Source organism: Tenrec ecaudatus, chromosome 6, assembly GCF_050624435.1.
Source record: "Tenrec ecaudatus isolate mTenEca1 chromosome 6, mTenEca1.hap1, whole genome shotgun sequence".
Taxonomy (NCBI): Eukaryota; Metazoa; Chordata; class Mammalia; order Afrosoricida; family Tenrecidae; genus Tenrec; species Tenrec ecaudatus.
Genome location: NC_134535.1, coordinates 14110554 through 14137043, shown reverse-complemented (window position 1 = coordinate 14137043; position 26490 = coordinate 14110554). Strand labels below are relative to the sequence as shown.

General features: G+C 55.1%; 1 protein-coding gene across 2 annotated transcripts in view; it reads right to left on the bottom strand.

Moving 5' to 3' along the window:
* The window catches only part of MYH9 (myosin heavy chain 9), an 89138-nt gene extending 65437 nt beyond the window's left edge, over nucleotides 1–23701 (bottom strand). The window contains exons 1-2 of one of the 2 annotated variants that reach the window (XM_075550993.1): nucleotides 23524–23701; nucleotides 8846–8951 (exon numbers count right to left, since the gene is read on the bottom strand). The gene's annotated coding sequence lies outside the window, so the exon portion shown is untranslated. The remainder of the gene's footprint in view (nucleotides 1–8845; nucleotides 8952–23523) is intronic. The other variant, XM_075550992.1, reaches the window with a different exon arrangement.
* Nucleotides 23702–26490: the final 2789 nt, after the last annotated feature.

Genomic DNA, 26490 nt, shown 5'->3' with positions numbered 1-26490 from the left:
GCTTGACGGTAGTGAGGTTGGCTTGGGCTCGGACCTGGATGCATCTGCTGGCTTGCCAGGACTCCGCGATGCTGCACTACAGCAAATGAAAATCAGGTTGAGAGCCAGCCGGCCGGCCGTGCCTTCTTTACAGGCAGGCAGGGTGTGAAGCTCCTTCCGGCCCTCCCCGCAGCAGCCCTGTCTGTCAACAGGCTCCCTTGTCTTCACTCCACGGAGCGCCTGGTGGGTTAGCAATGGGCACCAGCAAGGTCCCCACCAGGAAGATGTCCACCCCCCCTTCTGTGCTCCATGCTCCAGGGCAGCAACCGAAGAGCCGGATGGTACCACTTTGTGCCGATTTGCCGTTTTATGGGCGGCCAGAGACCAGGCTGCATTTCCCGATGGCAGTGGTCTAGCGCGATGCCTGACCCGGGCAGAAGTCCGGTGAGCAGTAAGTGACGACCCAGGCACAGGCGAAGAAGGTGTGAGGGAGAAGGTGGAGGATACTGGCAATCCCCTTGACCTTGCACCAGAACCCAAAACCAAACTCGTTGACATTGAGTGAAAGCTGACTCACGGTGACCCTACAGCGCAGGGTAGAGCGACCCCTGTGGATTTCCAAGCCTGGAAGTCTTCACAGGAGTAGAAAGTCCCGTCTTACTCCAGCAGAGCAGCTGGTGGGTTTGTGGATCGCATCCAGCACGTAACCACCAGGGCTCCCGAGCAGTGCCGGAAGTGAGCACTGAGATCCAAGTTGAGAGCAGGCAGGGGGTCTTAGTCACCTCATTTATTATGAACCACACCAGTCATAGAACAACTGCTCTCCCACACCCATTCGGGCTTCTGGCCCACAAAGAGGAACTGGAGCTTCTATGTGTACACACACGCCACCCCAAGAACCTGAACAGCTGAATAAGCCACCTCATTTTCTGGAACCTTCCAGTGCCCTATGACTGACCAAGGTGGAGGCGCCGATGGACACATCGGAAGGGACCGAGGCTGGTGCGGCCTCTGCCTGGTTGGTGTCCCACAAAAGGACCAGGGCCACCCATTCCTGCCTCTCCTGAACAACCCGTTTACATCTGCTGCACACATGCTGGTCCCAATCAGAACCGGCAGAGGGTGCCTGGGGACAAAAACACTGGCCGTTTGGGGTGCCCATCCTGAAAACCCCAGGACAAATTGTGTGCACCCTAATGGAATGGCTTTGTGTGCACCCTAATGGTGTGGCTTTGCAGTGCGAACAGGGTTTGAATCCCTCATCCTCCCACTCATGATTCCTGAGATCGTGAAGCTGCTAGGACCCTTGACGTCCAGACCTCGAAAACGGGCAAGACCACCCCCCAGAAAGACCTATATGTGCATCAAGTTCCCTAGACCCCCTGACATGTAAGGGACTCTCCAACACAAACTTGTCCTCAGTAGCCCCCCCCTCCTTCCTACAAAGGGCCCCCCCCAGGGGGGTGTGCCTGTGGCTTGGCACTGACCGGCTGTGTGACCCTACAGAACTCACCCAACCTTCCGGGGCCTCAGTTTGCCCACCTACAAGCTGCCCACAGCCTGGCAGGGGCTGCTCTCTGAACGAAAGCCAGAGCTGGCGCCCACCAGCCCCCCTGCACAAACTGGAGGGTGACCAGAGCGGCTAACTACCGGGAAAGATCAAAGCTCTGCCATCCAAGGCCAGCCTTGCAGCGGGCCAGGAGAGGCACCCCTCCAGGCGCCCACCCTCCCAGGCTGTGGGGGAGGAGGGGCTCCTCCTAGCAGCCCAGGACCTGAAGGTAAGGAGGAAGGGCGCGGGACGGAGGCGCCCCCTCCCTCCACCCTCCCACCTCAGGAATGCTGTTTGCTCGCAGAAGCAGCTGGGGCTTGTTTCATTAACAGGACTCCAGCCCAAGCCTGGGGTGATGCTCGCAGATAAGAAAACCAGACCAGGGAAAGGCCAGAGAGGAATTTAGCACCAGGGCCCCAGGGCCCATGCCCCCTGCCCCTTCCCTCCCCACAGGGTCCCACGAGGGGCTTGGGGAGCAGAGGGAACATTGAGGAATGTCCACAGTGGCCCACTGCCCGGGCCTGGGTCTGAGGTCCTTGGCACTTGACCTTGTATCCAATAGATCACTGGTCATCGATATCACACAGCAAAGACTCCAAGACTCCGGGGCAGGTTTCTCCTGGGCAGGTGGGAGTCCCGTGACTCAGATGAGACGGGGTAGCAGACCAGGGTCTTAACAGCCAAGTAAAGGAAGGTGGACTTTTCCCCAGAGACAGCTGGTACCCACCACAGGCCTGGGAAGGGGTGACCTCATCAGGTTTGTATTTTAATGAGCTCACCCTCCGTGACCTCTGCTGGCTGGTGGGTGAGAAGCCTGCAGCGGTGGCAGGAGAGGAGGAGGAAGGGCTGAAGGAGGTGGAGTGGCGCGGCGCCCAGCAGACAAAGCAGCACTTGCTCTCCCTCCCATAGGTGCCTGCACCGCGGGGAGCCTTAGGGCTCACTTCCTCCCACAATCCTCAAGGACAGGGGCCAGCTCCAGGAGCTCTGGGCAGGGTCCCAAGCACCTGGGCATCCGTAGCTCCCGGACGGACCCCATGTCTCATGAACAAAGCAAGTGTCCGGCTGAGTCCCTTCCACTGAGACACCACCCATCCTCAAGGCCTACACAGTGGGCGAACCAGCCAGCCAGCCAGTCACTCTGATGGAGGACAGGTAGACAGAGGCAAGTCAGGAGGTACAGAGCTACCATGCCCTTTAGACCCAACCACTTCCGTCAGCCAAGGCCTCTTCTTGGCCCCACCCGCACTAACATGGTCACCTGCCCTGGCTCCAGCCTCCAGCTCTGCTCCAGCCAGCTCCCTGGCCTTAGGGGTCCTCTGCCCATCACCTCCCAAACCCAGAAGCAAGCCCACCCAGACAGCCTTTCCGACCACTCAGGTATACACCCTGCTTTCATCCGCTCCCCAGACCCCAGGAGCCATGAGAGGCGGGGCAGAACCCAGGGAACAGAAAGGGACTGTGGGATGAACTCAACTATCCAAAGTGCCTGCATCTGCAGCTCACAGGGGTTCTTCTGGGAACCCAGATGCTCAGCATAATCGCCCCTCCCAAGACAACTCCTAGTGCCCTTCAGTCTGGTGTCTGACAGGGAGAGGGGGTGGCCCGACAGCAGTCCGCTTAATCAGCCCTCGTGGTGCAAGGCAATGGCGGACCCTTGCCTTTCCTTTTAATTGACTCAATATTTGTATAGTGAGGTCATACGTGGGCCTTGCCTACGGGGTAATGAGCTCTGACAGCCTCCCGGGAGAAAATGCAAAGATAAGCAAGTCATTCAGGTATGGGGGTGTCACAGGCACACACACACACACACACACGCACACACAGCAAGGACCCCTTTGGCTGCTGTTGTTTGGAATGCTGGAGTCGCACAGCACATGTGTACCAGCCATGCCTGCCCATCGGCCTGCCGACGCCGCATCCCAAGCTGAGACTTGCTTCCCACACAAGCTCATATGCCCGGGGGTGGGGTGGGGGCGCTCCTGAGCCCCTCCGACGCCCGGAGCGCGGTCTTTTCTTCCCTTTGGTTCTGCTGAGAGATCGGTTTTTCTTTCCTCAAGCGTTTGAGCACAGCTTGCTGAAACCCAAAGGAGAAAAATAGCCACACTTGGAAGATGTAATTAGACGGCCGCCATCTCCATGGGAAATCGCAGCCCTCTGGGTCTCAGTGCACAAGGGGACAGCTGAGAAATGCAGCCCAAATCAGAAATGGAAGGCCGCACCGTCCGGAACCTACCCAGCCTTTGGCGGCTGGCTGCTCTGAGTGACGCAGCCAAAACCCAAAAGGGAGCCTGGAGCCACTTCCAGCAAGTCGCACCTCAGGAGAAAGACGAGGCGGCCCCTTCTGATCCAGATGTGTACTCTTGGAAAGCCGATGGAGCAGTCCTACTCTGTTGTATAGGGTCACCATGAGTCAGGACGGACTCAGAAAAGGGGGAACAGCCCCCCGTTTCCAAGAGGGCCAAAGCCCGGGGAGCGAATGCAGTAAAATCGCTTCCACCCACCTTTCCGTGCCTAATGCTCAGACTGGCAATTCCGCATCTCCTTTGTTCTTTCCCAGGCATAAGCACGGCTATCGTCTGTCCCTGCTCAAGTCCACTGCTGCTCTGTGGCTGCCCCCGGTCCTCTCACCCCAGGGCCCCGCCTGGCATGCCCTTCTCTGCTTTGTTTTTAAGGGCCCAGTGAGTGGACGGCAGTCAGCAGCAACATTCTGGGATCGATCCAGTGGTCACCTCCATCAGCTCAGATGACGCCATGGAAAGCGTGGTCAGGGAGGCAGCCCTTCCAACAGGGATCACTTATTCATGGCTTTTAGGGGAAGGGAAAAGAGCCGTCTCTGAAAAGGCTGGGCGCAGGAGGCAGACAGACTGGAGAGGAATTCCAGACGCACCAGTTCACTCAGGAACTCTGCCAGCTGACTAGGCCTCCGGGCCTCGGTTTCCCCCTTTTGCACAAGGGCGGGGCAGGATATGTGAGGACGCTGGCCCAGCCCCCAGGAGCTCTGTGTCCAGCCCCCCTGCTCTGTACTGGAGCTCACAGGCCCCTGGTGGGAAGATCCCTAGGGTGGGCGCCCCTCCCCCTTTCCTCTGCTCTCTGTGCCGCTGCATTCATAATGAGTCACTCACACAGCCCACTTCAGGGCCTTGAAGTCACATCCTGCCTGCTGGACTCCCAGTGATTTATGCCACCCCAGGAATGCAGCTCATTCCCAGCATCTCAAGAGGCAGGAACTTTGGGGAAAGGGTCTGATCTCCCACATGGGCCGCCTTTCATAACAGCATTGGGCAGGACCCACTGGGTCAGGGCTGAAAGGGCCTCCCAGTGTGTCTCCTTGAGAGAGCGCAAATCTTTTTTTCTTCCACCCCCAAATCTCAAGCTACGGTTAAAAAGTAATCATTTAAAACACCTTCCCACAATCTAACACACACACATACAAGACCCACTAAGTCTCACCTCAACTGGTGCCACACTGGGGTATCAATTCCCAGGGACAGGACAGGATGGAGAGAGGTCCTCATTAGTTGCCGCAGCTTTGAGTCGTTAAGGGAGTGAACAACCTCATCCTTCTCCCATGAAGCAGCAGGTGGGTTCGAAATGCTGACCTTGGGGTTAGCAGTTCAGTGTGCAGCCCACTGTGCCACTGCGGCCCCTTGGCAGAGTCTCCAGACGGCTTGAACAACACCTCTCTGACACTCTCTTACTCGCTCGGTGCATGAGGCTCAGGCTAGGTCAACGACGGGCCGAGCCGGGGAAGCCCAGCAGAAACTTAAATCCAAAGTCCAAACAGAGTGTCCAACCCCAGGCCACAGGAAAGCAGCCAAAGCAGCCACACCACCCTGCTCACCTGCCGTGCCTCAGGCACACTGGCTACAGCATTTGATCCTGACCACCCTGAACAAACTGAGGCAGGCGCTCTAGTGCCCACCCCCACCCAAACCCACAACGACACAATAAAAACCAGAAGCCACTGAGCTGATCTGACTCATGGAACACTCCCCCCTCCGTGTGTTAGAATATAACTGTGCCTGCCCCATAGGGTTTTCCATGGCCGCCTGTGGCGGAGATGACTCCGCCTTAGTCCACCGTGGCTCTGTGTGGGTTCAGAACGGGCGCCACACAGTTCAGAGCTCAGCACTGTACTGTCTGTGCCACCATATGTGCCAAAGAGGAGCCAGAGGTTCTGAGAGGTGACATGGCACTCCCAGCATGCACCGTCCTGTGGGGCCAGCAGTCCAGGTGGACAGGAAGCAGGGCCAGTCTCCTCAGCGTCCAAAGTTACAGCCAACCATGTGCAGCCCCGGTAGAAACAGCGCCAGTCACTCTCCACCCAGTGCCACGCTGAAGATGCCTGGGAGGGATGGGATCGTGAAGGTTTATGAGGAGAGGGTCCCCTCCGGGTGGAGAAGGTGCTCGGTACATTTCTATTCCTGGTGGAGAACCTAACCTGACAGTGAACAGACCCTCCTACCAATCAGAGTCCAGGTTGCCTATCTGCGCTCTCTGGCGCTCTCTCTCTCTCTCTCTCTCTCTCTCTCTCTCTCTCTCACATACACACACACACACACACACACACACACACGCACACACACACACACACACACGAGGGGGCTTCAAAAAGTCCACGGAAAAATTCCACCATCATGTCATCCCACTCTTCACACCACACTCCTTTCCAGTTTCCCTTCTCTAACCCAGAAGTCCCCAAACTTATTGGCCCCCTTTCTAGAAAATATGCCCTCCCCAAGGCAATGAAAAACTCTTGCCATTGAGTCCACCATCCACGATCAAGTGTCGGTCTCCACTTTTGCAGCCCACCTAGATGGGTCCTGCACCCCCAGGGAGGTACGGCCCACTGCTCCAGATCAAAGACCCCCCCTGGGAATCTGAGGGAGACTGCCCAACCCTTTGGTGTCAGTCCCCAATGGAGCAAACACTTAGCAAGCTGGGCTGCTACGCAAAGCGCCAGAGGTTCAAGTCTACCCAGAGAGGTCTGGAGAGAAGGCCCCATAGATCTTCTGAGAAGAGTGGGGAAAAACAGCCACTGAAACCCCACGGAGTGCAGTTCTACTCTGACCATGGGTGGTGGGGGGTACTGACTCCACAGTAGCCATGTCCTGGTGAACTCTGCACACTCCACGCTCGTGCTCGTGGAGGCCCGGTGTCTTCAGGTGCGCGGCCTTCCGGGAGCTCCGGGAGACCCCTGCCTGCACATTTCTCTAGCAAGTCACCAGGTCCGGGAAGCTGAAGGGTTCTCTTTAGTCTGTCATCACACTCCTGGGTCTCGGCAGGAACTATGGGAGAGGTTTAGGGGGCTCTGGTGGCACAGTGGTCACAAGCTGGGCTGCTAACCACAAGGCCAGCAGTTTGAAACCACCAGCTGCTCCGAGGGTGAAAGATGAGGCGTTCTGCTCCCGTAAAGAGTTACAGTCTCGGGGGCACACACACACACATGCAGTTCTGGCCTGTTCTCCAGGGTAGCTGTGAGTTGAAATCTACTGGTCAGCAGTTGGTTTGGGTTGGGTTGGTGTTATGGAAACGGGTGGAGAGAGACTCCGTCCCTTTTTGAGTCTGCATGGCAAGGGGAGAGTTGGGGGAGGGACCATTTCCTCTGGGCTGCCTTGATAGCCCTGGCCTCCAGGGGCACAAAAATCTTACATCAGAGACTATGGTGAGGGGCAACAGTCCACTCCATCTGGGCAGAGGCCAGCTTCCCAGAGATATTGAGGCAGACAAGCAGAGCCTCTAGCCTCCCCGGGAAAAATTTAGCCAAACACATGCCCTGAAGCGCAGACCAAGCAGGCTTCTTCCCTAGCGTGAGGACAAATGGCCTGCCGTCCCTGGAGTTGGTGCTGGTCTGGAATGCTGGCCTTGAGCAGGGAGCCTGGCCAGTGGGAATGACCTCACCCCGTCCCTCAAACAGAAACTTGGTCTCTGCTTCATTTACCTCCTGCCAAGGCCGAGTCTCGGGCTGCTTCCCCAAGGCCGTGCATTGCAGGTGAGAGAGGGGGAAGTGTGGCCGTCAGGGCCCTGAGGAGGTGCCAGGTTCAGGGGCCACGTCACCCAGCCCGGACTGAGCAGCATACACACGTGCAAACACAAAGGACACTAGGGAGAGGGTGTCGTGACCCGTGGATGCCAGGCAGCCCTGAACGGTCCGCTGGCTGTCTGTGGGAATCTGGGCAAGTCACTTACTGTCCCGAGCACCGCCGCCCCCCCCCACCCCCGCCGTTCCCTTCATCTGTAAGATGGACATCCCAAAGCCCATGGACAGGACTGCAAGAAGCACCAATAGTTCTGAGTGCTGTGTTCTGTGGCTCTTCTCTACTGCAGACCAGTCAAGAGACACTCAGTGTGTGAGCGTCTTGCTCAAGCGCAGACTTGGTGGCAGCTACTGGAGTCTGTGCCCCCTCCAGTCTTCCCGCCTAACTCACAGTCTATAAGGCTGCACCCCTGCTGCAGGCACCCACCCACCCATGGAAGGAAGAGGGGGAGGCGTGTCTTATCATTGTCATCCTGTCCTCCCACCCCCTATCTGGGCTTCAAGCTGAACAGCCAAGAATGTAAGAAGTCAGTGACTGCTAGCCACCACCGATTTGGAAGACCCAAGGTCCAGGGGCACAGAGGCTGCGGACGCTTTGATTCCTGCCCCCACCCCCACTCGCTGCAGCCCCCAGGCAGCTAATGCACCCCCTGTGGAGTATCACATTCCTCAGATTCTTGTCTGAGAGCCAGAAGTAAGGAAGGGGTGGGGGCACTTCCATAAGGACAATGAGAGCAGGGGACTGTCCCCTGTCACAGGCCTGTCCTCCTGAGGGCATGGCACCACAAAGCTTAGGGAACCCAATACCACACAGGGCAAAGTTCAGTACCCGCTCCCAGTCTCAGCAGCATGGCCACCAACTCTCTCTCTCCCTCACAGAGGCCCCAGGCGGCAGGTGGCCCAGGTAGTGCTGGGGTGGGGTAGAGCATGGCCCAGGGCCAATGCCCAGGCTGGGAGGGGCACAGATTCCCCGTCGCCAGGCATTCTTCTGAGCACTTGGCACGGCACCCCCGCCGCCTCCTCACTCTGGCAAATGCAGGAAACAGTTGGTGGGCAGCAGGCCCGGCCTGGGCAGAAGGCAGCTGAGAGCGGCACACTGGTGGGCTGCCCTGGGAAGGGTGAGAAAGCAGGCTGAGCAGACCTCAGACTGCCCGTGCCCGCCTGCCCATCCTGCTCCCCGCAGCACTGTCTCCATGGGACAGGCCCGGCTAGGCATTGATTTGCTGTTATCTAAGTGCGTGGCCACAGGTCACTTTGCAAAGGACTCAGGTAATGATTACCTGGGGGATCCAGATGACGTGTTGTGGACTTGAAAATCAGCCTTCAGCCCAGGGTGGGGACTCGGGATCTTAACTTCCAGGGGGACAAAAGGGGTGTATTTTATATCTGGCAAAAAGATAAAAAAAAAACCACAGCTTTAAGGCTATGTCCACAGAAGCCTTTGGTGGCCACCTGACCCACAAGGTGGTTTGGCGGGGGAAGGGAGGCGGGAGAGAGGTGTCTGGAAACCACCGAGCTGGGAGACGGCCGAGAGCATCCCACTGCAACTTGGGGCCACGGCACACATGGGTTCTGCGTGCCTCAGTCTCCCCAGCTACGAAACGGGGACACAGAAAACAGTAAAGCTTTAACAGCAAGTGCCTGAACGTGGCTCCTTCCAACTTGACATAGCGATGGGGGAAAATAGACCAAAGTAGATTTTTTTTAATGGATTAAAAATAAAAGGGAATTCACTAGCTTGGACAATTGTACAAAACTAATCGAGCTGAACTTGATTGAACACCGACATCTTCCACGACGGCTTCTCATGCCACAGATGGGGAACCAAGGCACAGAAACCTGGGGTGACTTGTCCACAGCCAAAGAGTTTGGGGTTGGCAGAAGTGGTCTCGGCCCAGAGCTCCTGGCTGTTATGTAAGCTGTTGTTACATGCCACCAAGCCAGTCCCCAACTCACGTGGACCACCCACCCCCAATGCACAATGGGCTCAGGCTCTTGTGACCCATGGGCTTTTCCATTTTGTTGGAAACAGATCACCAGAACTTTCTTCCTAGTGTCTCAGTGGAGAAGCTGTGCTTGCAGGAGATGGGACCGGACCTGGGTCTCCTGCATGGTCAGTGTAAATGCTAGGGTTATACACACCACCCATGATGTAAATGCTAGTAGTGAACCCTTAAACCCCAAAGAAAGAAACCTCCAACCTAAGACCACCCGACGGTCTCTGCTACAAACCCATGCACCCATTGTCACAGCACCCGCCACAGGCAAGGCCTGGGTACCAGGTTCCGTGGCGGCAGCCCAGCACGGGGCGACCAGGGCACCGTGGGAGTGTTGACCAGCGGAAGCACTTAGCAAGGCAAGCTGTGACTGGCCGCCATCCAGCCCCTTGGCCGGCAATGGGGGCTTCAAGTTTATAGTCCTGAGAGAGTTGTCCGTACTTGCTACTCCCTATTTGTGGGTAAGCAGCACTCTGGTTCCTGGGGGGATGGGGGGAGCCATCTCCAGGAACACTAGGCCAGGACAAAAACAAGCCAACCTCCAGGCAGGGACACGCTCATCCCCGGGGAAGGGCAGAGGGGTGGGAACTGAGTAGGAAAAGTTGCTCCAGGGGCCACGGGCCAGGGTGGGGGTCCCTGTCATGCTTCATCTCCTCAAGGAGCACTGTGGCTCATGATCTCATCTTATTGGGGGGCTGGGGGCTCAGGGTGGCCACGAGGAGAGCTCATGGTACAGAAATATCCTGTCCTTTGAGTCTTCCACAGGGGTCAATGACTCACAACCTTATCCACCCTCTTAAGTGGACCACAGTAAGCCTGTTTGGTGGCTACCTGTTCCCCACCCCACCCCACCCCACCCCCACCACACACACACACACACACACACACACACACACACACACACCGCAGGGACCTCGGTCAGTGTTCTTCAGCGGTGGGGCCCAGCACCCAGAATGATCTCAGCAGCACACGGCCGGCAGGACACCCATCTCAGGAACACGCAGAGTGGAAAGAGGATTTCGATGGAGCAGCTGTGGAGACAGTCGCCCCCTCCCTTCCCTGCACCCCGCTTCCTCCTCCCACTTTTTACATAACTGGCTCTTCCTGAACCTCCTCCAACGGTAAATAATGACTTTGTCATCTACATTAACAAATACTAAGTGTGCGCCTTTTAGAAGGATACACTTAAAGCTAATGGCTAGCCTGTGATCGCCACCAAACAAGGTGATGGGGGGAGGGGCATTACCGTAGAGCAGTGGTTCTCAACCTTCCTAGTGCCTCGACCCTTTCATGCAGTTCCTCATGTGTGGTGACCTCCCCCCATCATAAAATTATTTTCATTGCTCCTTCATAACTGTAATTTTGCTACTGTTATGATTGGGCGACCCTTGTGAAAAGGTTATTTGACCCCCAAAGGGGTCTCGACCCACAGGTTGAGAACCACTGCCTTAGAGTGAATTCTGACCGATAGCAAGTCTGTATGTACCGAACTCAAACTCACTCCTCACTCCCATCAAGACTATCCCAACTTGACCAGGTATAAGGCATCATGCAAAAAAATACATATATATATATGTATCATATATATGGTACATATATATATATATACCATAGTGAATGAAGGGGGAAGTGCAGAGTGGGGACCCAAAGCCCATTTGTCGGTCACTGGAGATCCCATCAAAGAGGGGTTTAAGAGAGGAGATGGGTCAGTCAGGGTGCGATGTAGTACCGATGAAGAACACAGCTTTCCCCCAGATCCTGGATGCCTCCTCCCCCCAACTACCATGATCCGAATTCTACCTTGCAAGACTGGATAGGGCAGAGGTTGTACACTGGTGCATATGGGAGCTGGAGGCACAGGGAATCCAGGGTGGATGATAACTTCAGGACCAGGGGTGTGAGGGGCGATACTGGGAAAGTAGAAGGTGAGTGGGTTGGAAAGGGGGAACTGATTACAAGGATCCACATGTGACCTCCTCCCTGGGAGACGGACGGCAGAGAAAGGGGGGAAGGGAGACTCCGGATAGGGCAAGATATGACAAAATAACAATCTATAAATTATCAAGGGCTCATAAGGGAGGGGGGAGCGGGGAGGGAGGGGGGAAAAAAGAGGACCTGATGCAAAGGGCTTAAGTGGAGAGCAAATGCTTGGAAAACGATTCGGGTAAAGAATGTATGGATGTGCTTTATACAATTGATGTATGTATATGTATGGATTGTGATAAGAGTTGTGTGAGCCCCTAATAAAATGTAAAAAAACAAAAAAAAGACTATCCCGACTCATAGCGACCCAAAAGAGTGGGCTTCTGAGACTATAAATCCTTATGGGGGTAGAAAAACCTTATATTTCTCCTTTGGAGGGGCTGGTGGCTTTGAACTGTTGTCCAATGTGTAACCACTGTGCCCCAGGGCTCTCTAAAGGGCAGAGTTAACCTGTTCCACTGGGTTTCCAAGACAGCACCTCTTTATGGGAACTAGCCTGACACATTCTCCCTCGGAGTGGCCAGTGGGCTTGAACCTCTGACCTTCTGATAGGCAGGCAAGCGTGTCAGCCACTGTACCAGCAGAGCTCCTAAACAGAGGAGTGTGGAAATGAGCAAGACAAGGCACAAGGCCCTCTGCTCTGTGCCCGTGAGGTGTGTACAGTCCACGGGTGCTGGGATCCCGGAGTTAAGTATGCTCCAAGTACTCATTTTAAGCCAATAGGTAAGAAACGAGGTTTGGGTTTTTTGTTTCATTGTCGTTGTCACTTATTTCACGGAAGGGAGCCCGGGTGGTAGAGTGGTTACATGTTGAACTGCTAATGGCAAGGTTCGCAGTTTGAATCCACGCCCCACCGCCCCTCCCGAGGGGAACGATTAGGCCGCCTGCTCCCATAAAGCGTCCTCTGTCCGGCAGGGCTGCTGTGAATGAAGACTGCCTAGACTAGAGAGCAGTGAGTATTGAATGGGGGGGGCAGGCAGGGGGCGGGACAGACCATGTTAGAAGTTCTCCCAGCTAAACCTCAAGCCCAAGAGGCCCTGCAGGCTGGAAAGGGGAAGTGCCCAGGTCAGCAGGACCTGAAACCCAATGAGGACCCTCCCCACTACAGGGAGGGATAAACAGGAAACCATTGATGTAGAATGAAAACAACAAGAGTCACGCCACCCCCTGCATCCCAGTCTAACCCTTGATGGATCCACAGAGCACACCCCCAAACCCCTCCATCCCACCAAGCCACCCTAGGACTCTGAAGCAGCCTCTGAGCAACTGAAGTAAACTTGCAACAAGTTGTAACAATTACTCCCCAGCCTGGGGGGGAGGCAGGTCCGGCCCTGAGATGTCCAGAGACCAAGCCCCCTCCCTGTTGACACTGGAGTCTCTCGTCCCTTCCTTCTCAGGGCTGGCAGCTGCAGAGAGGAGGGCTCCAAAGATGTGGGGGGAAGGAACCAGCCTGTGCAGGATTTCCCTCCTAAGAGCCCAGCTGGCTAGGCTTGATGCCTCTCAATGACCCAGCAGTTCTACCTGTTTCCCCATCAGCCTCATCCGGGCCCGTGGGCTGCCCTTACTTAGATCACACGCCACACTGCCTGAGTGGGGCAGAGGGCCCCTTGAGGGCTGGGCCTGAGGGCCCGAGGCATCTCACCCACTCACATCTCACTCACTCTCTAACCTAGGACTCCCACTAATGGCCCTGGAATCCATGCAGGCTCCTGGGACCCTATAAGAATGGGACCCTGCAGGAACGGGACCCTATAGGACAGGGTAGGATGATTTGTGAGTTTCAGAGACTTGAACTGCTTATGCGAGTGGAAAGCCCGGTCTTTCTCCCTAACCTAAAACAGGCCTTAAGATACTTTTTAACTGAGGGATGGATTCCCACAAGACGATGCCCTTGAACCCTTCTGAAGCTGCACAGAGCGGTTCTTCTCGGCAGAGAGGACACACTGATGGTGCGATGGTCAGGCCCCACACTCGACTACTAACTGGAAGCTCAAACCTGCCCGAGGAGAGAGAGGTGACCCCCCTGCTTCCATGAGGAGGTACAGTCTTAGGCGGTCTCTGGATGCAGGGGCCCACTGTGAGTGTGATGGCCGGCTCCCCCAGGGGCCACAGCCCAGGAATTTAAATGGCTGTTTAATGGTACTGATGGACAAACTGGGGCTGCTACTTCCAACTCTTGAGAAGCACGCATGGTTCCGGGCAGGAAACCCAGGAAAAATGCAAACAGTTTGCCTCTTGCCAGTTTTGATGTTTAATGTCGCTGCTATAAACAACCCATTTCTTCATGTTTTGCAAGGGTGCTTCAAAAAGCCTGTGGGAAAATTCCGTCATCTGTTCTTTCCCCTTTTCCACCGACTTTATGAACACCCCCCCCCATCCTGTGTCCCTAAAGGGGACCATCACTCTAAAAGGGGAACTGGCTCCAGTCAGTACTGGCTCTCTCTCTCTCTCTCTCTCTCTCTCTCTCTCTCTTTCTCGGCTCTGAATAATCTCACCCCAAGTCCCTCTTTCTCGGCTCTGAATAATCTCACCCCAAGTCCCTTCACTCGGGAAGACTTGCTGACCATATAGAAGAGTCCCTGAGGCCACTGGGTATGTGTGTGGCGGGTGGGGGCAGAGTGGTGGTATCCAGCAAGCTCAAGAGAATCTTGCCCTGCAGGTGCGAAGTGGGAGAGTCTGCACTGGGAACAAGGCAGCAGGCCAGGAGGGGCTCCCACGGTGTAAGTGGGCACTTCTAAAGAACAGAGGAAATGCATTACCAGCCCTGGGTGACTCACAGGCCTGGGCTCCCCTGAATCACCGGAACAAAGCTCCTGCTGGAAGCTGAGCCACGGAACAAAGACCCAGTCCTGCTCCTGGGACAGCCAGTACCCCGCCCCTGCCAGAGGGGGGAAGGCAGGGGAGGTACTATCAGCTCAGGTGCTGCCACCTCCAGGAAGCCTTCCCAGACTGTCCTGGGCTCCCTCATTCTCCAAGTCTCCGGACAACATTGGTTCCAAGAGACCTGGGCCCGTTCCCTTCACCTCAACATCGCCAGCACCTGGCACAGGGTTTGTTCTGCAGGTAGTGGCAGAATGGCTAAGGTGGGTGGATATCCTTCAGTCAGCATGGAGGGACCCCCGGGGCTGACTGGCCAGCTGGCTCCCCAGATCACTGCCTACAGCACGCAGGCTTGGTGAGCATGCTGCTTCTGCCTGGCCAGTCACTCCACCGGCCTCTGGCATAATCGCCTTGTGAAAAATAGGTTTGGGGTTAAAGGTATAGTCAGTAGCTACGGCAACACTACCCTACCGGCAACCTGACTCTCAGGAGCCAGCAGCCCAGTGAAGTGGGGGAGCCCCATTCTGCCATCAGGATGAATTCTCGGCCACAAGTAGGAAGCAGGCCTCAGGGCCAGCCGGGCACCTCACTGCCAGGGAAACCAGGACCAGCGGTGAGGACGAGGACAGGGCCTCAGAAGACAGTGTCCGAGTCTGAATCTTGCCCAGGAATCTTGCCTGTAAAATGGGGTCACTTCTGCCCTCCTGGGGAATGCAGGAAGCACTAAATGGGGTGGTGCCTGCAGCAGCCACAGCACGGGTCTCGGTGAAATGGCTCACCCGGTATCGTTGCTGTCGCTACCATCACCATCATCAGCAGAGCTGGGCCTTCAGGCCAGACCTCCTGATCCCCAGACCGGGTCTCCTCCAACCAGAGGCTCCTCCCAACCCTCCACCCAGCCACCAGGAGCCTGGGAGAACAGGGGGCTGGGGCTCGTGCTATGGGGCCTGGCTCACAAAGCCCAGAGGTCCCCAGTCACCCAGGCCAAAGGTTTGCCTCTCAGGGCCTGCCTGACTCTGCTACTATGGGGTGGGGATGGGGGTCCTGGCATGCAGGGACGGCTCTCTGCTGTCCCCAGAGGCCACCCAGCAGGCGCCGGGGAAAGTAGGGTCTCCCCTGTTGACTCGGTGAAGCACGCTAGGACCATTCCCTGAAACCCAGGAGCCCCTGTGACACAGCAGTTAAGCACTTGGCTGCTAACCCCAAGAACCAAGGTTTGAACCCACTAGCCCTCCCCCTGCCTTTCTCAGCACAGCCAGGGCCACACCAGGACCCACATGCCTGGTTTTTGGGGGGTAAGCTGGCGAAATCATAAAAGGATGTTCAAAAGCTGCCTGGCATTCTGGGCCCCACCTCCCTAGGTTTCAATGCTGAAGTAGCGAGAGTCAACCAGAGCCCCATTTGTGCAACAAGGACTGAGGGGGGCTGAGGGGTTTGGGGGTGGGAGAGACAGTGATATAAATGCCCTGCCTGGGCCCTGCAGGTCCCCCAGCTCCAGCCCGGCGAGGGCCAGCCACCCAACTGTTCCAAATGCCTGGCTCTGTATGTTTATCAGACAGGAAGCAGCCTTCCCCAGCCTATGACTTCATGCAAAACACAGGAAACATGGTGGCCTTTGAACACAGGCAATGCAGAAAAGAAACAAGAAAAAAAGCTTAAACCAGCTCAGATCATGGTAAGGCTGAGTGGCTAGAAGGATGCAAGAGGTCTCAGAAACCCCCACCTCGGTGCCTGGGGCGGCTTCCGGAAGGTTCCGCAGCAGCTTAGTCCCTGAGCTTGTCATCAAGGTACAGACTTGTTGGACCAACTCAGACTCTTTAAGACTCGACCTCTGTCTCCTACCACCTGGGGGCAGAGAAGTTAATAGCAATGTGCAGGGGTAGGGGGTGGGGGTGAGGAGCAGGAGGAGGAGGAGGCAGGCTGGACTGCTTTCCTGAAAAGGCAGGATCTCCACGCTGCAGATGGAGAAACTGAGGCTCGAAGAGGCACTCTTAATCAGCCTCGGGCCTACCAGAGCAGTCCAGGCCAGATCCCAAAGTGGTTCTGTGTCAGGAGAGCCACCAGCTAGCAACCGCCTGGGGTAACGAGTCTGGCTTAGAGTTACTAGACACCAGGCCTGGCCAAAGGGCAGCTGAGGGCCAGCGGAGCTTTCTGATTGTCCAACCTGATGCCTGACATGGCCCCAGGTGAAACGTTGATTTCTGAACTGTGGGAACCTCCGCTTTAAGGGGTCCTGCCCCCCTGGAAGAAGCTCAAGAATCCAGAACTCCCTCCCTCCCTCCAGGGCTTCCTTAGGCTCTCCCCGCCCCTCCGAAAGAAGGTGGTTACGGGAGAGGAAGAGGGCCTTGAGGAAAGATTGGAAGCGCTAAGTATGTGTGCTTGGCTAAACCAGGCAGAAGAGTGAAGGCAAACACTTTTAAATTAGGCCACATGGTTAGAGAGAGGCCTGGAGCTAAGTGAGTGAAACCAGGGGCCAAGACGCCTACCAACTCATAGCAGGGTGTGAGCCAGTCACGCCTTCTCTAATTGGAGGAAAGTAAAAGTGAAAAAGTATCCTTCAGACCCCATCCTGCTCCGGCTTCCTCCAATCCCAAATTCCTTGGGCAAGAGGGGCTTTGGTGATGGCAGTGGTTTTTTAAGTGGGGCATCGTGGGACACTGGATTCAACATGGACATGGAGTGGGGAGAAAGGAGGAAGCCTAGGGCTCAGGTATCTGTCTTGCACATTGTGCACGGCCCCTTGGCTACAAAGATCTTCTAAGGGAAAGAGACCAGGGATCAGTCGCTCAACACGTTAAAGTGCTCGCCGAAGCCCACCATTCACAAAGGACAACTAGTATATCGACCCCTTGTCTGGAGTGGACAGGCACAAAAGTATCCATAGGGACCAAGCACTACTAGTGGGCAGGGGACAGGGGACTAGTGCTTAGGGGGACAGAGCTTCTATGAAGAATGAGGGGGATTTGGGGGGGGGACGGAAGTGCAAGAAGGGGAAGCGGAACCAGAGCAGGGACAGGGCAAGCTACTGGGGGTCTGGTAAGTAGTGTAAATTACTGACTACAAAATCCATGATCTGAGACATAAACCCCCACACCCAACGTGCACACAAGTGCACGCCTATGCACAAGGACAGCTGGTGGCTGGACAACCCTGAACTGTACAGAGGAAGAATGCCGAAATGACAGGTTTGTGACTCGGACATTTATTTGCCACAATTTTTTTTTAATTCGTGGATTTTCAAACTTTAAAGCACAGGCGATAGACAGATACTACGGGGCCCAGAGGGTGAGATGGGAGCTTCCCTCAGAGCAAGCTCCCAGGTGCGCACCCTCTGCTCTGCCGGCCAGCACCCAGGAAGTGACTTGTGGGCTCCAACAGCCACCTTTCTAGAGGCCTCGGCCCAGCGTGTGGCGGCAGGAAACCACACCCTTCAGTGGCCACTTCTGGAAGGTACCAGGTGGTTCCCTCCAGCCACAGCTCTCGGGTCCTTGGAGTGGTTGAGCTGGCAATGGAGAGGCTGCCGAAGGCACAGCGTGAGAAGCCAAAGGCTGAGTGAGGCCTCCCCTGGGCCCACAAGTCCGTGTGCTGTGTCCCATTCTAGGCGCTGAATTACTTCTGCCTTGAGAAACTCATCCTCAGGATGGGGGCCTGAGTAATTCCAACAGAGCCTTAGACACTTCGTAAAGAGACTGGCATCAGACTCAAGGGGAGGGGGCCTCCCCTCATTCCACCCAGCCCAGCTGGGGGGGTGGGGCATGGAGGGGAAGACACAAGCAGGCACCCCACCTTCCAGCCATCCTCCTGTGGAGGTGGCTCACACTAAACTCAAACTCTGTGTTGGCGCTTGTGACTCAACCTTTCTCCCAGAGGCCCTTAGGCTGCCTCGAGGGATGGGACCTGCTCAGGACCCCGCCGGCCTCCCTGACCGGTCTCCCTCCTCTGAGTGCCCAGGAAGGGACTTGGGTGTGGTACGGAGCCAGGAGCACTCAGAGAAGTCTGGCAAAGGGGTATCACAAATAACTTTCCAGACCTGCCTGGTAGCTTCCTGTTCTTCCTACCAAAAGCATGTTTAAAATAAAAATGCTAAAAAAAATCCCCAAAAAACCCACAGTTGCCTTTGGTGGAGTCAATTCCAACTTGTGGGCAACCCCGACTCCAAGCGACCCTAACAAAGCTGTTCCAAAGCTCTGTCATGGCTGTGACCTTTCGGCAGCAAGTCACCAGGCCTTTCTTCCAAAGCACCTCTGGGTAAATGCCAACCACCCAAGTACTTACCTGCTCGTGCTAGCAGGGCCTCCATCCTAGTCTCCCACCACAGAGCCCAAGCAATCACCTGATATTCCCAAGCACCCAAGGGGGGCGGGGGAGCACGAGTGATGCAGTCAGAAAAAAAGGAAAGTCCTCGGACCACAAGGAGCCCAGAGGCTGGGTGGTTGTTTTCTAAGACCCTGCCTCTGGTGCAGGCAATCCCACAGGCAGCCAGGGAGGGAAGGGCGGAGAGAAATTTGAAAGCTAGAGCTAAGCATTGTAGTGCAGAGATCTTGTGAGATTAGCGGGCCTGCCCCCAGTCTACATAGATAAAGAAGCTTTAAAATGTTTGAGGAATGACAGCCCTAACCAGAGAGAAGGCCCTGCTGTGAGTCAGTTCTGACTCCTCAGGACCCTACAGGACAGGGTAGAACTGCCCCAGCCCACACCCCTCCCACCCCCTACCCTCTCCCCCAGTTTCAGAGACTAGAACTCCCTGAAGGATCAGAAAGCCTCATCTTTCTACAGGAGCGGCTGCAGCCCTGTTTTCTGTCCCCCACAGTCCTGCCCCTTCAGAACTTTTCCAGAAGCAGTCCAGACACAGAAGCAGAGGCCATATTCCGTGTTATGCCCACAAATGGGAGTAGGTCCATCATGAACCCAAACTTAGCCTTACACCGAGACCCAGCTCCAATCCCAACTCCGGGCTTGGTCCCCAGTAGTGCTAGGCCTGATCTGTCACATCTAGTCTCTGTGATTGTTTTTGTCACTCACAACATACCGAGGCACGCACATCCCGTCCGTGTGTCCGGAGAAGCTGCGGATATTTACACGGCTGTGAGGATTGCGCCTGAGCCTCTTCTCCACAGACCTCGGCCTGCTGCCTGCCCTTCCTGTGACAACGAATAGCCTCGGAAGGACCTTTCCTTGTGCACATCTGTTTCCCCGTGTGAGAAATTCCTAGAATGCCATCACAGGGAATATGCTTTGCCAGCTATCCTGCTACCCAGAGCTGCGCCATTCACCGAGCGGAGACAAGAGCGCTTGAGAAACAAGGGCAGCTCTGAGAAATAAAAGCTAGCTCTTTGTTGGTGTGTTTTTTAGTTTCCCAAGGGCATACCGTTGTCACACATCACTGATGGGCACAATCTTTATCTTTGCAGGGCGATACGACCCTTTCTGCTAAGATCAAACCTTCCCTGGGCCGCAGCCAACCTGGATGGCCGGTCTCTGGATGCTCCATCCCCTTGGCCACTGCCTGGATCACAGGAACCAGGTTTGAGAACAAACACTGCACATGGTGGTCAAGGGGTCCAGGAGGAAAAAACATGTTTGGGAACTGACTGTGGTGCTAATTGGACAATACTGCTTGACGTGATGGAACAATGGAATATGTTATGATATACGAGTATGTGGGTATTAACTCCCAATCCATAATAAACAGTTTTTAAAATGCACATGGTCTGCACCAGACAGAGCCCTGAGGATGAGCAAGCAGTCTGAAATGTGTGCGTGTGTGTGCGTGCGTGCACACACACACACACACACACACACACACATCCCTTAGAAGTAGAAAGTGCATCAGAGCTGAGAACCTGAAAAGAAGATCTTCAGTTACTCTTCTCTCAAACCTTATTTTCCTCCTTGACAAACCCTAGTTAACCCAGGAACCATCATTAAATTTGATTTATCTTGATAACACCTATATCTCACTGCCAGTCAGTTGCTTCTGACTCATGGTGACCCTACAGGGCAGAGCAGAAATGCCCCTGTGGGTTGCAGAGACTGTGATCTCTACGGGCAAAGAGCCTCATCTTTCTCCCTTCCTCACAGAGGCTGGGTTTGAACTGCTGACCCTGCTGTTAGCAGCCCCGGGCATAGCCACCACACCACCATGGACGGTGGTGACCTTTACAGACACGAATTCCTGGATGGTGCAAATTGTGAATGCCCTTGGCAGCTAACCAAATGGTTCCAGTTTAAAGGCCTGGTGATCTACTTTTGAAAAACCCGGCCACAGAGAACCCAGCAGAGGGCAGTTGTACAGGCATGGGATCGCCAGGAGATGGAATTGATGCCGTGGCAGTGGGCTCCTTGCTCTTCGCTGGGCCTCAGTAAGCTATGTGGCTTGCCTAAAGCCCATAGCTAACAAGTGGCTGGACAGGAGTTGAACTCAGGTCTGACTGCCCAGCGCCTCCTTCCTTCTACTTCCCAGTTCTACCAGCGACCTGGAGCACTACTTCCCCAGTGGGCAACCCTGGGTGGCGTCCTTGGGCTGTCACTGGAGGGCTTGAGGCCAGGGACTCGGAGCACCAAGGGTTAAGGTGGCGGCCAGGCAGTGGCTCTCTGGGGCTGCACAAAGGGGAAACACACTTCCTGCCCCAGGCAGTCAAGAGATGCTGTTTTATGCTCTGCAAATTAGGATGTTTGTTTAATTAAGAGGACACACAGATTTTGTTCTGCTAAATATTTTGGAACGTGATGCTTGGAGGAAGCTATCAGGCATGGGTTTTTTTTCCCCCTCTTTCTTTTTCTCCCCCTTTGCTTTGGTTTCTCTGAGCTGCAACACCCCCCTCTTCCTCCTCCCACCACCACCACCACCACCACCACCACCAGAAGGGCAGGGCCCAGCTCAGAGGAAAACAACAGTCAAGGCTCCTCTCCTTTTGAAGTAAAGATGTCAAGCTGGTAAGACTGTCTTTATTGACGGATTAAGGAGAAGAGGAAGTGAAGAAAGCTGTAGCCATGGAGGAGGCTTGTAGCAATGTCCTTCCTACCAGGCTACATAACAATGGTGCTTTTTTTTTTTTTAGTGTTTTTCTTTCTTCAGTTGAAGAGCTAACAGATCCTTGTTTTGTTGTGTGTGTTTTTTACTGGAGCAAGAGCAGGCAAAATGGGAGTCTATGATTAGCAGGCGGCCTTCCTCCTTCAAGAGAGAGGTAGTCCCATCTCCAACCCCACCAGTTAAGAAGTTTTAAGAACAGAAGGAAAACCGATAACAAGACCAGAGCGCCTCTCTTTCATCCAGTGACCCACAGGCCCTTCCGACAAGCAGACCTCCAAATAATGAAACTCTAAGCACTGGCCGCTCCCACGGCTGGAGACCGCCCCCAGTCCAGCTCTTTCAGGCGCCCGGATTTGCCCGCGGCTGCTGCCAGGGCTTGCTGTGCTTCAGGGTCACTGGGCCTGGCCATCCTGGAGCATGGTGGCTCTCAAATTACAGAGCAATCTTGCCATCTTTAATTACCTCCCAATTATCCACTAAATGACTCCTCACTTTCCAAACACCCTCATGCCAGCCTCAGTTGGCCAACCCGGCAGTAAGCTCCTGAAGGTGGTCGGCCCGGGTGGTTTTACCCCCAGCCCAGAATGAAGGGGCCACTCTCAGCCCTGGAATCCGTGATAACTTGGGACCACAGGCCAGCTTTGGGTGTCTCTCATCCTGCCACTATTATCCTTCAAGCCTGTAAGGGGGCCTTGGTAGGCTGGCTGCCGGAGCCCCGTGACTCACAGTAGTGTTTCTGGGGTCCCAGTCATCTCTGCCTCATACAAAAGTCATCTACAGATTTATCCCAAGCGCCTGAGGGCAGGGGCAGGGTCTTACTCAACCTGGCACCCCCACCACCTGGTCGAGTCCCTGGCACAGAGAAGTCTGTTAAATATTTGCTCAATTACACATCTGTGTAACCCCACCACCACTCCCTCCGCGGCGCAGAACAGCCTTGTATGTAAATTGACTTATATTAATCGAACGATTGTCTAAACAGATCTTAAAGCAGCCTTCCCCCTGGCTGGGAAGGGGCTAAACCATCGGGTCGGGGGATCGGCACCCCCTCTCAGGCAGTGGAGCCAGGAACGGCCACCGAGTCCTCCGGAGATGGAGGAAGGCTTAGCTTCCCCTTCAACAGAGCCCCTGAAATCCTGTGAGACCCACAACAGGGCGCAGTGAGCCGAGAAGTGGCTGGGCCTCTCTGGACCTGCCACTTCCCAAGAGCCTTCGCCCCACACCGCTGGGTGGGGCCGTAGGCGCAGCCCTGGCACGCACCCTGCCCCCAACCTCCAGGAGGCCGGCGAGCAAGTCCCGGAGGTGACGGTCTCCGCCTGAAGCAGCCAGGCACCCCGGAAGGAAAGGCGCGGGGAGGGCTCGCGGACTGGCCCTAGGCGTGGCCCCAGCCGGGATGGGCTAGACCCCGCATCGGGAAGGAGGGGAGCTGGAAATCCCGCCCGGCTTGGGCCGCACTAGGAAGATGCGCTTGCCCCGGCCTAGCCCGAGGACAGCAGGGGCCGCGGGCAGGCGCGGGGTCAGGTGCAAGCCTGGGCGGCCCCGACGGCGGCGGGCCGTGCCCGGGCAGCGCGGGAGCCCGGGGTTCCAGGCGGGGGCCCCGGCCGCGTGCACCTTCCCCACCGTCCCCACCTCTCCGCTGCGGGCTCGGCGGGCGAATGAGGAAGTGGGGAGCGAGGGCGGAAACCGAGCGGAGCGCAGTCTGCGGCGGGCAGGAGTGTCCGGTTGAGTCAGGAGGCCGCCCTGACAGCTGCCAAACGGTCCCCGCCTGCCCGTTACCTCCGGGTCCAAAACGCCCGGGAACTTTCAAAGGCGCCTCTGCCCGGAGCCCGCGCTGCCCGGCCCCGCCCGGAAGGGGTTAAAAAGTTTGGCCAACTTGGGCACTCACGCGGCGTGGGCAGGGCGCGCGCCCCGAGCCGTCCCGGGAAGGTGCCCCGGGCGCCCGACGCCGCCGCCGTCCTGCGCTCCCAGAGGCCGCGCCGGGGTGCCGTGCTCTCCGGGATGATGCGCAGCCCCGCCCGGCCGCGGCCGAGAACCACGGGTCCGCGCGCTCGCCCCGGCCGGCCGCGCGTCCCGCCGCCCCCGCCCGCTCTCCGCCGGGCTGGGCGGGACCCGGGGGCTCGCTCACCTGAACCTGGATCTGCCCCGAGGATCAGGCGCAGCTGCGTCTCCCGAGAGAGCTTTCTGGAGCGCTCGAGCGGCGGCGGGGGCGGCGAGCGCGCGTGGCGGGAGCTGCAGCAGGTCAGCTTCGCTCAGCCTTCCGTGCCCTAGCCAGGAACCGCGGGGATCTGCGCGCCGCACCGCACCCAGCTCGGGTCCTCGCCGCCGCCTGTTCCTGGTCTTGATGGACACACAGGTCGGCCTATGGGAAGCGAGGTGGGCGGGGCCCCGGGGGCCAGAGGGCGGGGCCGCCTCCTCTCCATCCGCCTCCACCTCCGCCCGCTCCCACCTTCCCCCGAGCTTCCTAGGCGGGAGCCCCGCCCAGAGGGCTGGTCCAACAGAAACAGGTTCGGGAGGAGGCGGATTGACGCGGCGAGCGTCCAATCCGGATGGGGAGCTTCAGGGCGCGGAGGGCCCGCCGGGGTTTGGTGCATTGCCTGGGCTGGAGCAAGGCCCGCGGGAGCGGGCTGGGAAGGTCGGGGGTGCTGGCACGGGCCCCGCAAGCTGTGTTTTTCCTATCCCATGTCATCCTACCAGAAGAACAGCTACTAAGAACCATATATGGGAAAAATGCGGTTTTGCATAATTATCATGGCTTGTGAGGGCGGGCGTGGACTCAGCCCCGGATTCCATAGTGTGAGTCCTGAGTTCGATTCCTGACCCTATCTATTGATGTTTTTGAGCTGAAGGAGATTTACTCAAGCAGGGATTTCCCTTCTGGGTATCTACCTGGTTACTAAATGTTTGCGTGTGTGTGTGTGTGTGTGTGTGTGTGTGTGTGTGTGTGTGTGTGTGTATTTCAGGAAGGTAAATCATGCTTTTTTTTTGAGAGGCGAGTTACCATTACAAGATAATAAGTCATTGATCATTTCTTCTGTATATATTTTTTTCATGTTAGCAGTTTTATTGGCATGTTTTGCACTTTTAATCTATCTGAAAATTTGGGTTCTGGAGTGAATAAGAAGCTTTTTGGATAGCTAGTTATCCAAACACCATTTTCTTCACTCATTTCAGGGACCACCGCCATCATCCTGGATTCATCTACTCTTGACTCTGTTCATGCGTATTATCTATTGATCTCTCTATGTGTTCCTAGGTCAGCTGCGCAGTGCTTTCAATGGCCCTCGTTTTATAATACATGCCCAATAACTATGAAAAATTAAAGAACCCAAAACAGCATGGGGGCACGCTTGTCACCAACTGAAAATAAAAATTAAAATGCTCACTGTTGGCAGGTTTCAGTGTCCAGGTCAGAAGGTGGATTGATCAAGCAATTTGAAAACAATTGGAAAATAATTGGAGAGGTGCATAGACATGCATTACAAAATGTCTTCACTGCAAACCTGTTTACAATCATTATTAAAACTAATCAAGTAAAATAAATTTGAAATTAAAATTAATATAATAAAAGATCGATGCCATGAATTTGATTGCATCCCTATGTTGAAAAAACACTCAGAAAAATGTAAATGTTTGGTTTTAATATGTATTGGTTTAAAATATATTAAACAAGGAGAACAAGTTAGAGAATGCTATGACTGGGTCTCAACTCAACAGCAGTGGGTTTGGGTTTACAGAAGCAGGAAGGAGAAGTCGTGGTTACCTTGGCTGTTCCTCGCAAGTTTCGCTGTTGGAATTCACCAGCCATTTCTCAGGAGAAGATGAGGCTTTCGCTCCGGTAAAGATTTATGGCCTTGGAAGCCAAGAGGGCAATTCTCCTCTTTCCTACAGTCAAAATCAACTCAATGACAATGCTTGTTTTCCTTTTTGGGGGGTGGGATGGACAGGCAGTGGCAGCAAGCAGGAACCAGCCTAGTGGCACAGTGGTTAAAGCCAGGGGCAATTACCCAACAGAGTAAGCATGGATGACTTGAGCTTACTGACTAATTTGGAGAGAACAACTTCACATTTTGTTGCATCAACATCAAAGATCCATTTCTAGACAAAAGCACATCTTTGCCTTTCTCCTAACCCACAGCTTCTTCAGACAGAATCAACGGGTCAGTGCCTGATAGGACAGAGAGAGGTAGCAAGGTAAGCAGGGGTTGATGAGTGCTTACTAACTAATCTGGAGGGAATGTGTGTTTTTCAGTTGCTTTTGAGCTCACCAAAGAAAAAGGTAACACTGTTCACTGTAAGTTTATAAGTAAGCACAAGTAAACCTGTGCTTACCTTGTGCATTGATGATCCACTCTGGACTTGAGAGCAACAAGTGACTAAGTAGAAAGTCCGAGGTTGAACCCGTGGCAGACAGAAGTAGGGGTCTGCTGCTGTAAAGATTTACAGCCATGGAAATCCCAGGGACAGTGCTGCTGTGTCTTTGGTTCACATAGCCTCAACTGCAACCACTTAGTTTTAGTTTAGTTTAGTTTTTGTTATTTTGTAGCAAGATTTCATACAATTTTGTACAAAGCGCACCTGTGAGAGAGAGAGAACAAATGAGACTGTCCCCACACAGGAAGACTATAACCCTTCCTTACCCTTTAGACTTGAAACTGAGCTGACTCTCACTCAATGTTGATAGGTCAGATGCATATCTACACGACAAAAAATGAATCTTGACTCCGACCTCACACCATACATGGGGGAAATGCAGACAAAATCCAAGAGCTCCAAGGAAGCGCCTAGAAAAAGTTGTAGGTGAATGTCTTCATGATCTTGAGGCAGGCAACCCTTTCTTGAGCAAGACAAAAAAGATAAAAAGCACTTCCCTTAAGCCAAGGTTCTTGAAATTGAACTTTAGCAGAATTAAGAGGTTCCATTCTTTGAGAGACACATTGAAGAGCGTGAGAAGTCAAATCACAGAGTAGAGAAAATACTTGAAATACACCTTTCAAAGGACCAAACACACCCTGTTACGTCAGTGCCAACTCGGAGTGACCTGTGGGGCAGAGCAAAGCGGCCCTGCTGGGTGCCAGCTGTCATCTTTGCAGCA